Source organism: Vidua macroura, chromosome 10 (genome assembly GCF_024509145.1).
Source record: "Vidua macroura isolate BioBank_ID:100142 chromosome 10, ASM2450914v1, whole genome shotgun sequence".
NCBI lineage: Eukaryota > Metazoa > Chordata > Aves > Passeriformes > Viduidae > Vidua > Vidua macroura.
In genome coordinates, this window is record NC_071580.1 from 13,285,932 (window position 1) to 13,297,454 (window position 11,523).

An 11,523-nucleotide genomic window follows, 5' to 3' on the forward strand; every position below is an offset into this window, starting at 1 on the left:
TCTATATATAGTTCTGTAAAATGTTAGTGAAATAGAATATACACACTCTGAGTCCTGGAGACAAATCCCACAATAAAAATTACACAGTGTGTTTGTTCTTTGTCCCTTAAGAAAATATTATTGGTAGTCCTGAAGTTTTAGTCTCATGGAGATGACATTCATAGCAATTGAGAATCAACTGAAATATAATATTAAACACCAGTCATCCCATTTTATTTGTGTGTGTGTTTGTAATAAGGATGGGAAAGGAAGAGGCATTTCAACTCTGAATTTGGATCTATTTGTACCAGTCTAAAAGATGGACAAAACTGATAACACTAGTATTTCAATGTTTTAACAGGTGAAAATCACACTAGCTAGAAAAACTGTTTTCATAAATGCAAATGCAAAACATGCCAAGAACTGATAGTTTGATGCTGTTACAATTTTGCATCAGAATCTGATTTTAAAAGTTTGCCTGACTTTATTTCGCAACGAATCCAGCCACAAACTCTTCCCACAATTCTGTGTAAAACAAAAAAATCTGCTGATCTCTCATAAACTTCAGTGGAATCAGGATCATCCTCACACTGATCTTCACACTTTCAGCTCAGTCCAGGTGTCAACAGAGTAAATTCTGGTCTGTCCACCCCACAGATAAAATATTTAGTTGCTCCTGCCAGACTCGAGGGGCACAAAGGGCCTCCAGCCCTCAAAGATTGTGAGCAGGAAGCCACTAAAAGTGGTTCTGACTAAGGAGCAGCCATGGCCAGGCCAGAGCACATGGCGTCAGTGCACCCCCACACCTCTGGGAGCTGGTGGAGGCTGCACATCAGCGCCGACACATCGGCTCCCATGCATTAGTGAGGCAAGTTCCTGTTTTACACAGCAGCTGCACTGGGTATTCTTTTCTGGTTTCTTACTCTACAACACCACAAGCCCTGGGTTGTGGGGAGCTGCAGCTCGTGTCTCTGTGTATCAGAACACAGCCCAGTGCAAAGCCTGCTCCCTGCATCCCAGCCAGCCTGCAGGTGAGGGGGCTGCTCATGGAAAGCTCATTCCACGCTGGCTTTGGCCACCTTCCATTCCTCCCACGTGGGCTGTGTGAAGCCCCTCACCAGCACTGACCACCAGAAGGGAGCTCCTCCCTGGAGACAAGGCTCCAAAACTGCCCTCTGACACTGCTCACTCCCTTGTCTGCTGCTGTCCCCCATCCTCTACTGCTCCTCACCCAGCTGCTGATGCAATGTAGTCCGGTGTGAAACTGGAACAATCGATTGGAAAACAATTCTCATTTGTAATAGCAGCACCATATTTAGATTTGCTATAATGCAAAAATAAAACAAAGTTGGGCCTGAATTTGGCTTTCTGTCTGTAACATCTTACAAAGGGATGGTGACAGCTGAATGAAATCAATATATCCTTTAGGCAAATGACTTTACCTTCCAAGAATAAATCTCTAAAAAAATAAGATTACGCACAATCATTTCAGAGCCCCAAAAAGAACATGATCCACAAATACAATAATTATTTGATTATATATTTTAATAAACTCTCTTCCAGTTGACAATGTGGCCTTTTAAATCCCTCCCTCCTTGGAGTTTAATTACTCATCATTCACCCCTGACTTTGCTACGAGTAGCACATTGAGAAAGCTGTTATGCACACACCAAATTCCTGGAACTGGCAGTACAAAGCTGACCTTGGAAGGAGATGAACCTAGAACAGCAGAAATACATCTGTAATGCACCACAGTGCATAGTGCAGGACATCCAGCTGCTGAGTGCTGCACCCTCAGCTCAGCAGCTCTTTCTGGCAGCCCTGGGAGTCCCAGAAGGGCCCTGGGCAGGACAGTCACACTCAGTTTAGGCTGCAGCCCATGAGGCCAGTGTGGTGCCTTGTTTTGTCATGGGCTATAGGGTAGAACAACTGCAGTGCAAGTCTTGGTGTACCTGACAACAAATAAATGCCCCCATCAGCTCCAAGTCCGTGTTTGTTCATCAAGTTAAATAAGGTGTGAGAAGGTTTTCAGCATGAATTTACCAATGCGGTTTGGAAATTTTCACCTAAAAATCTTAGGCCTGGGTTTGTTGTTTTTTTTTTTTTTCCCCTTGGGTTTTTTGTTGTGTTGTTTTTTGGGTTTTTTTAGCATCAATTGATTCCCACTTTTAAATTTATGGACCATTTCACACTGTTTCCTGCTATGGTCATCATCAGGTCTTGGCCACCAGATCATGAGGAAGAAAGGCATGAATGGCAGAAAACCCTGTGGCTGTCCTTATGTACAGAATGGCAAACACAAGCTGAGAAGCTGAGCTCTGTGCAAAGTCTGCTGGGCTGTCAAAGAAAAATTACAAAGGGTTCCCTTCTTTCAGTGAAGTAATATATTTCTGACTTTGCAAAAGTATTTTACTTAGCCACAATTGCATCATATCTGAAATTATTTTATGACCTCAGGCGTGCGTAGCAGCCCATCTGTTCTCTCATAGTGGCTCTGCAAGGACTGCCATCATTTCATTCAGTGTTTAAAAATGCCAAAAATGAAACAACTTCCATATTTGTTCATGAGATTTACCAGAAAAAGAACACCACCAACAAAAGAGAACACAAATACTCTTGGTCTGTATCTTTCCAAGCCAACATTTTAACTTTTCAAATATAGCCACACAAACCCATTACAATTGTCACTAGAAAAGCAACTGAAATCCAGCTAGAAATGAAAGGAAAAGTGGCTGAAGGTTAGGAGCTATTTGGTAGACTACAGCTAGCTTTTACACTTGTGATTTTTAAGAACAAACCTTTAATTTTGAAATTCACAGTCTCTCCACCATTACAAGCCCCTTCAGGGCAATGATCTATCAAGTTCTGACTGTTTCAAACTGTTTGTGCTAGATTCAGCATCTATCACTCCTCAGACTTGCTGCACATTTAGCCACAGAGCCAAGAAACAATAATTTTCAATTAAGAAACCTGGAGAAGACTTGGGGACTTGATTTATGGTGCATGACTAATTATCAAATAGCTAGCCTAATGAAAATTAAGCTGCTGGTTACTACAAAGATTTAACTTCATTTTCTTGAGAAGAGGCTGATATGACCCAGAATATAATTCATTGAAGTTTTATTATATATTTTAAAATAGGCAAACCAGCAGAAATTATCTAATTAAATTTTTAAATATGATTTAAAATTTTCTCATTTTTTACATTGTACACTGTAATGAAGATAGTTCATGCAAACTTATGTCTGAATTAAAAGCTTTTTATTGCCTGAAATTAAAGTGTTTCCTTTTGGATGGTGATGAAGGAGATAGGAATATAAAGGGCAATATGATAGAAATTGCTTTAAGGCTCACTGTGTTTACAAGCAAAAGATTCTATTCAGCCCTGAGTTGATGCACAAAAATTAGTTTCAATACCTAGACTACTTTATATGTAAAATCATGGTTAGATATTCTGTTTTAGAATTAGTTCTAGCAGTCTTTAGAAAATAATTAGGATAATACACTATGATTCTTATTTATTTTTAACTGTTTGTGGGTGTGATTCACAGCTTAAAGAAATCAGTGGACTTTCTATTCTCAAGTCTTTTCTTCCTGCTTATAATGGGGTGTTTAGGGCTGCAAGGGTCCAGCTCTGTTGTTGTGAGTAGCATACACTCATCTGAGCAGTTCTACTAGAAACCTCCATGGGGGAAGAGGAAGGTTTACAATTAGGCACTAAGAGTGAAGGTAGAGGCCTCTTAATTACTATTTCTGAAGTGAACTTGTTGGATAGAAATTCACAACGCTGTACTTTTAGGGTCTCCAGTCATGTAAATATTACATTATTAAGCAGGAGAAATGAGCAATCTTTTAAGTACCCAATGCAAACAACTCTGTATAAGTCAATAGTCACTACTATTTTTACCCCACACATTCACATTGACTTTCTCTGGTGTCCATGGATCCATATAGAAATGGGGAAATGAAACAATAAATTCTTCAAATAACACTCTTTGCAGAAGTTAAAAACCAAAGGTATTTTTTCCAAGGGAAAAACAAATCTATTCCTATGGAAGAAGCCAGGCTTAGTTTGATGTGTGTCACTGCAAACAATTCTCCCTCTGCTCTGAGCCCTGCACACAGCACTCATAGGCTTTGTTTTGTGCACTTAGGCAAAACAATGGGGAAAGAAATATCAAGGTGAAATGACATAACCCCCTAGATTAGAGCAGCTGGTAACAAGACTGCTCAGGATCGTCACTAAAGATACTATTCACTGAAAGAGAGAAAAAAGGGAAGGAGGAAAGGATAACTTGATTTATTCAGGAAATTGCTTGTTTCTTCAGAAGGCCTTTATGGGGACCATCACTTTATGTTAGAAGACAGCTGGTAACCAGAAAGGGAGTGGGAATTAAATTAATTTCCTATCTAAACCTTTAAAGATCTGGGTTCTGTTCAAGTAGATGTACAGATATGTACAGAGAGCAACTGATGCTTTTCCTTCAGTTTCCCAGCGTAAACATCCTAAACCAAGACTGCATATTTTTAGTATGTTCCATACTGAGGCAGCACTAAATCCTGATTAGCTTCAGTCTGGCTGAGAAAACTTTACCTACACAAATTTCCTTGATGGTTTCAAGACCCTACGTGCTTACATGTGTGTTTACAGACTTTATAGCTCCGATGGGGACTTTCTCACAACAGGTTTGGTACAAGATGAGAGACACAACCCCAGACACTAAAGTCAAGTAACAATGCCTAGCACTAGTCCATAAGGGAGAAATCCCTCCCTTTCTCTCCCAAGGTGTTCTCCACTGTCCCTCTGAATGACTTGGACTGGCGCTGGGAGAGCATGTTGTCTTTGGTCTCCTAAACCCATTGTGTTGAACTGCTGTGTGCTGTTAAACAGCTGCCACAATTCATCCCTGGCCTGGCCATACTTCAATAGTGGGTGAAGTGATTCATGCATCTATGGACTGTAAAGTTTGTAAAGCACTTCAGGATCTTTTGACAAAAAGCTGCTACATCACTGTAATTTATTAGCTGAACGCGTTAAGTCTTAATGACAATACCCTCCGAGGTAATGCAACTCAGACTATTAGGCTGAAATGGTCTTGAAAAGTTTACACACAAAACTAAATGTATACTGTAAAAGCTTCCTCTGTTTGCAGTCTGGGGCCACTGTCTGTCCACAAAAAGACTTCCTTGTCATGGTTGTTTCTCTAGGTTGCACGGCATTTAGGAGCTGGAAATAAACATATATCCAGATCCTTCCTTACACAGTTTTGCTGTGCAATGGAAGTGGTTGCTGCACACAGTACAAGAATATTATCTGATTTAAAATAAGGGGAAGGTCTGTGCACTCATGCATAGTTCAAACTATCAACAAAATTGCTGAGACACCTTTGTTCAAAACTTCCTTTTGTGTCCTGATTTAGCACTGTCATCAAATTTTTAAATAAGGCCATATAAAAAATATTCTGCTTCAAGTGAAACCACTTCCTGTGGGGAAATAAAAATACAGGAAAACAGGGAATAAGAAAAAACTTGTAGTCTATTTCAGGTCTAGGATGCAACATTCGTATCGCTATGTTACCATTGTGGAGCTTTGGGTAATCTTAGCCACCTGATCAATGGTAGATAAAATAAAACTGTACCCAGGGAGACAATCCTTACACATATACAGTATGAGTTTTCTGTATCTGTAAGATGTTGGAAATTTATTGGAAGAAGAGAAGGAAGTTGATCTGTACATTAAAAAAATACACGGTCCTTCATTATAGAGACCTCTCAACTAAAAATTGTAAAATGTTCTTTTTTCCTTTCCCACAAAAATCTCATAGTTCTGGCCCCTCTCTCTATTCATTGCTGCTAACATGCAAGGTCCTCTGATTTCAATAGCAGATTCACATTCTAAGTAGCAAGTTAAGAGAACCTGAGACAAAGAGAAGAATTGCAGTCATTTAGTTTGACCTATATAGCTCAGGCCATGGCTGAGGTACATGGCACTGAATGTCATGGGGACATGGTTATCTGGGGCTCAGGTCTCTCACTGTCACTGCCTTCCAAGGCACATTTTGCCACCCTGGAAATCTTTGATCCTAGTTATGAGAACTGGATTCAGTCACTTTAAAATTCATGCCATTTTCTCGAGAACAAGTCAAGGACTGATATGTACATGCACTGCCTGAGTCACCACCTCTGCTCAGACTGGAGGTTTGAATCAAGAGCTGGTTCATCATTTCCCAGGTTTACACAGCAGTATGGTTTTCTCTGTAAATCAGCAGGGTAATAAGAGCATCACAGAGTCTGTGCCTTTTGGAGCTACTACACCCTAACAAGCAGAGATGCTGGGGCAGTAGACAATGTCTGATGTTTTCTAAGAAATGTCCTGTGTGTTTCTTTTTAAAGCAGTGGGACCCAACCTCTGCTTCTCACTGGGCACTGAAAGAGCAGCGTCTTCCAGTTTTCTCAATTGCTAGTGCAATGCTTAGCAATAATCAGTGCAGGAATGAGAGGAGATGGAAACAATGGAAGAGAAAATACAAGCAAAACAAGGCTTACTTGAGATTTGAATAAATTAGCTGCTGATGGAGGGAGATGGAGCAGATGGTCAGTCAAAGCAACCTAAGCCCAGGCAGTCCTATGAAAAGCAGCACAAAGCCAAGCAGGCAGCTCACAGAGGGCCAGCTCAGGCATCCAGGGCTGGAGAGACTGGCATCATCCAGTGCTGGGAAGGGCAAGTATCCCAAAGCCCACCAAAAAGAAAACACACAGCCTACAGTAAACCCTCAGGCAGACTGCTAAAAAAAAAACAACTAGAAAGTCATCTAAGTATCCACAGCTGTTCAGGCAAAACAAACTCTTAACTAAGCACCCACCACAAGATTCACCTCAAAAAACCAAGAAATGGAGCGTCTTATTTGTCCTTTAATCCCTGTTGGACTTAGAGGCCAGACAAGTTAAGAATCTGTGCTTTGGTATGGTTGTACAGGTTGGAACAGCCAAAAGAAAACAAGTTCAGTGGTCTCAGATCATTTCCCAAAGGGCTCTCATACCACTGCTGCCAAGAGCTGCCTTTCTCCTTGGCAGCCACAGCCAAGACAAGGACAGAGTGGGTCTGGAGGTTGCCCACATTTTGCTGGATAATATTTTGTTAGCTCAGAGGAGACTGCAGGGATAATGAAGTGGGATTTGTACTTACTGTTGCCCAGCCTCAGTTAAGACAGGACTACAACAGGCAGGCAATTGCTTTAGCTACCCCTTTTAAAAGCACAACCCCAAACCAGATTTTGCATTTTATTTTATTTTTAAACAAGACATGGCTGCATGAAGCACTAAATATGTTTTGAAGGGAGTTTTTATGCTTTAAAAATTCAGTGAATGTCATCTTTACCCCTTGCAAGCAGCGTTCATATTCAAAGAAACTTTATGAGAAGTGTGAAGGCAGATGCTTTTTTTTTAAGGTCACTTACTACATTTTAGATAAAAATGCAGCAGACAATAAGTGTCTCCCACTAAATAAAATAGGTCATGGATTCAGGAAAACAAGTTTAAGTGTCGTTGTAAAAACAAAGTGTTTATAGAGAAACTGGTTTTACTTTCTAAAATGCTTAAATTTTTTTTAAAATGCAATCAGTCTCAATTTTCTCTAGATACTAGATTATGGACTGAAGGTATTGCTAATTCCAGGTAATTCAAATTTAACAGCTGCTGCGTCTTGATATGAGCAGCATGTTTTCCAACTCCTCAGACTACTGTACTACATAAAGATTATGCTTTAGACATAAAAACTGTAACAAGCTGACCCAGGATAAAGTCCAAATGCAACTCCTAACATGGAACACTGGAGAATTCTCAGCAGATTCTGATAGACAAGGTCTTATCAGGGTGTTCCTATAATGGAGTATCCAACAAAGGAAATCAGTAATTTTAGGACTTTTTCGCCTTGCTTGTTGCTGTTTCCTGTTAGGAGATATATCAGATCTTAGATAAAAGTGTTAGTAAGCCTAAATAACCTTTACAGGAAATGTAAAGTCATCTGGGCCTCCAGCTCTGGACCACATAAGGCAGAAGGGATTTATCTGCTTAACAGCCATGTATACCTACATCCTTGTATATGTGGCTTTTATTCCATATTTGATTTCAAGCACAAGTTAATTCTGGAGAGCCTGTATCTTCTCTGCAGTTAAAGCAAAACTTGCTGAAAACAAAACAATACAAAGTAGAAAAATATCATAATAGTATAGCTATGGAGAGCTGAATCATCAACAGTGTTCTCATATTTTATTGTGATTTTTCAAAGTGCTAAGTTTCTCTATTAGAAAGATATGGAGATCTAGTTTTACAGCATATTTGAAACACAGAGAAAAATGTTACATGCTGGGCAATGAAATTGAATTTTTTTTATTCTTGAAAGAGACCTATCTATTTCGTTCAGTTCTGCCATATTTTTAAGTAAAAAAACAATAAGAATCTACAAAAATATTTTGGTAAAATTTGTGAATATCTGCAGGGGTTCTGGAACTAAAAGTGATATTTCTTCCAACCTTCATATGAATAACTCATCTGCTAGCCCCATTTTATTTAGCACAAATGAAATAATAAGGCAGAGACACAGCAAACTGTTTCTCTGCTCACACAATACTTCTCACTTGTTATGGGTCCATTAATACAAACCAGGGACTTTTTGTGTTAAAGATTGAACTGGAGCAGCTCTGTGTGCGTGCGGCTAAACATTTTCAAAAGACAGTCTCTGATGAGATTTTACTGTACCATTAGAAGGAGCTGCATCCTGAAGAGTAGGTTTGTACAAGGCAGGTGAGCCTTAGGGAGGCAAAGGCAGGGCTGAGCAAACCAGAGCAGGACAGAAGCTTTGACCCTGGGATGGCTCCCAGGAATGCAGCCAGGTGCCAGGACTACAGCTGGCAAGGTAATTCTCCCAAACCCACAAAGATCAACAAACAACACAGCTCACATACTGCAGCTGGGTATTTTCTTAATGAAAAAATGAAGGGCAGTGCTACTTTTTCACAAGCCAGATATTAAACAGTCTGTATAGAAGCTCCACTAATGATTTCAAGAGAAATGTGGCAGTAAATCAGAGAAGACCTTAGGCCACCTTTGGCAAACTGTGTGTTTTGGGTCTTGAGAAGATAGAAATTATGGGTTTTACTCTTGCATCTTGTTTATTCAAAATAAAAGCTGACTTTATCAACATTTCAGTTTAAAACATGTATCATCCTGCCAAAACCCAAAGTCATTCCAAATACATTTGTTAAAGCAATCTTGAATATGTTACATAATTGTTATTTTGAGTATTAGTTTCTCCTTTTCATCAAATTTCTCTAAATTAGCCTTCTGCCTTATTCTGCCTCCTTCGCACAACTCAGGTGAAACATTTCTTGAAGAAACCACATGATTACATAACCTACAATGGATGGGATGAAACTTTACAGCTATTAGGAAGATAAATTTGGGTAACGACACTAAGAAAATATCACTACACCTGGGGTAGACTGGGAAAGCCAAAGGTTAAATATCCTTTAGTATGGTTACAGTAATGATATTATGATTTTTTCAGGAATTTTTAGGTTGGTTTAATGGATGAAAAAATTAAGAGATTTACCCTTCCCACCCACAATGTAGTGCAAATTAAACAATGTAGTATAAATTTTTAAAAATAATTTTTTTTTCTCTGGTTTCTCAAGCTTCCAGTTCCTAGCAAAAACTAATATTAACATACCATCATCCATAAAGACTGCACCATGCTGTGCTAGGTTTGTTTTTGTCACATCCCACCTTAAATTGTAAAACCACCTTTGAGTGCAGCCTTGCTAATTCATTTTCAACAGGTCATTTTAGGGCCAAACCGGGATTTGGCTTTTGCTTTTGAAAATTACATGTGAACATAATGCCATACAAAGAATGAAAAATGTAAATATTCACCATTTGCTGGAATATCCTCAGGTCAGCCAAACTCTTGCTGCTTTGTGATTAGTGGTCTATTAATGTGCACTGTGGCTATATCATCTTGCTTTCCCATGGTGACATTAGAAGCCTATTAAATGACTAAGGATATACATAAACGTTGGGGGTGGAGAAGAAAGGCATTAAAACATAAAGAGGAACAAACTTCTTTGATTTTTGGTTTTTGCTGCTGTTCTTAGTAACGATGCCTTTTTAGTTCTCAGTGTAGCTCATGTCCCTCACTCTTCAGCAACTTCTCAGGGCAGCGAGAACAAGCATCCTTTGCAACAGACTTTGTCTGTTGGTCTGACTACACTCTGGCCAGAGGACCAGTCAGGAACTGGTCACAAGGGAAACAGAGGCCTGCTCTATGCCTCAGAGTACCCAAGACCTCTTTCCTTTCCATGTTGCACCACACAGATCTCCTGGGTTAGTGGAAAATGCTGGATTCTGATCTGCACTTCAGCTCTTTTACCAGGCCTGGTTGGTCTGCAATGCCATGATGACACCGTCACCAACCTCCCTTCTGCCCCTGAGCCTCCAACTCCCACCCAGTGTGCTGCCCATCCCACAGAGGAATTCCTCTCAGCTGACACATTGCTCCTCATCAAAGCAACCCCTGGCCTGCTGCTCCTCCTGGAGACTTTGTACGCATCCATCACATCACTCCACCTGCAAAACCTCCCCTCATGCCACAGCTACTCCAGCAACAGTGAGGTTCTGTGACTGCACACAAGGCTCTGGTTCCTCCCATCTGACCAATAAGCTCTGGACAGTCAATTTCTTCCTAAAAGCACTCTTCAGTGGAGCATTCATGATTTTTCTGTTGGGTTTCACTGTAACTCACTCATTAAGGCCTTGGGACTTTTTGCTGGACAGTGCAGCAGGGACTGTCAGCAATGACTGATATCACTGAGTCTGTTCTTCCTAATGTCTCTCCAGGACAGCCACAAGCAAAGTCCAAAGCTCCCATTCCAAGAAAGAACCCTGGCAGGGTGGCAATTTCAAAGTAACTGTGCATCTCTTTGCCATTTTGACTGGTATCTGAGCAGTAGTTTTCTCTGTGTCCCTGGGAGGCATAAAAAACTAAGCGTGCAAATGGAAACCAGAATATGATCACCGCTAATTTATGAAATCTGAGTTATTATAAACAATGCACATTTTCCATTAATCTCATCGAAAATATGTTTTGTGTGAGAAAAACAGAGTAAGTCACAGTTTCCGGGGCAGCAAATTTATGAAATTGAAATATAATTTGAATTCCTGTAGGGTTAACAGATATAATTTTCACAATTCATTTAGCTAAAGTCACATTTTCTTATTTTTAACTCTCTTATTGGATGACTAAATTAAGATGTATATTAAGTTAGCCTTTAATCACTAAAAGCTGTGTTTGGACACTTTGCTGCTCTGCAAATGTTAGCCAGGAGCAAGAGCTTTGTTTTTGTTGGGTGTGACCTTCCTGTAGGAAGAAGCCTCTTCCATAACAGTAGCATGCCATGCATTTTAGGCAAGCAAGGGTTTGCCCTTATATAGGCTTGGAAATACCTAAATACAGCACTGTGCTATGAATCTTGAAAGGGAAACCTCAGA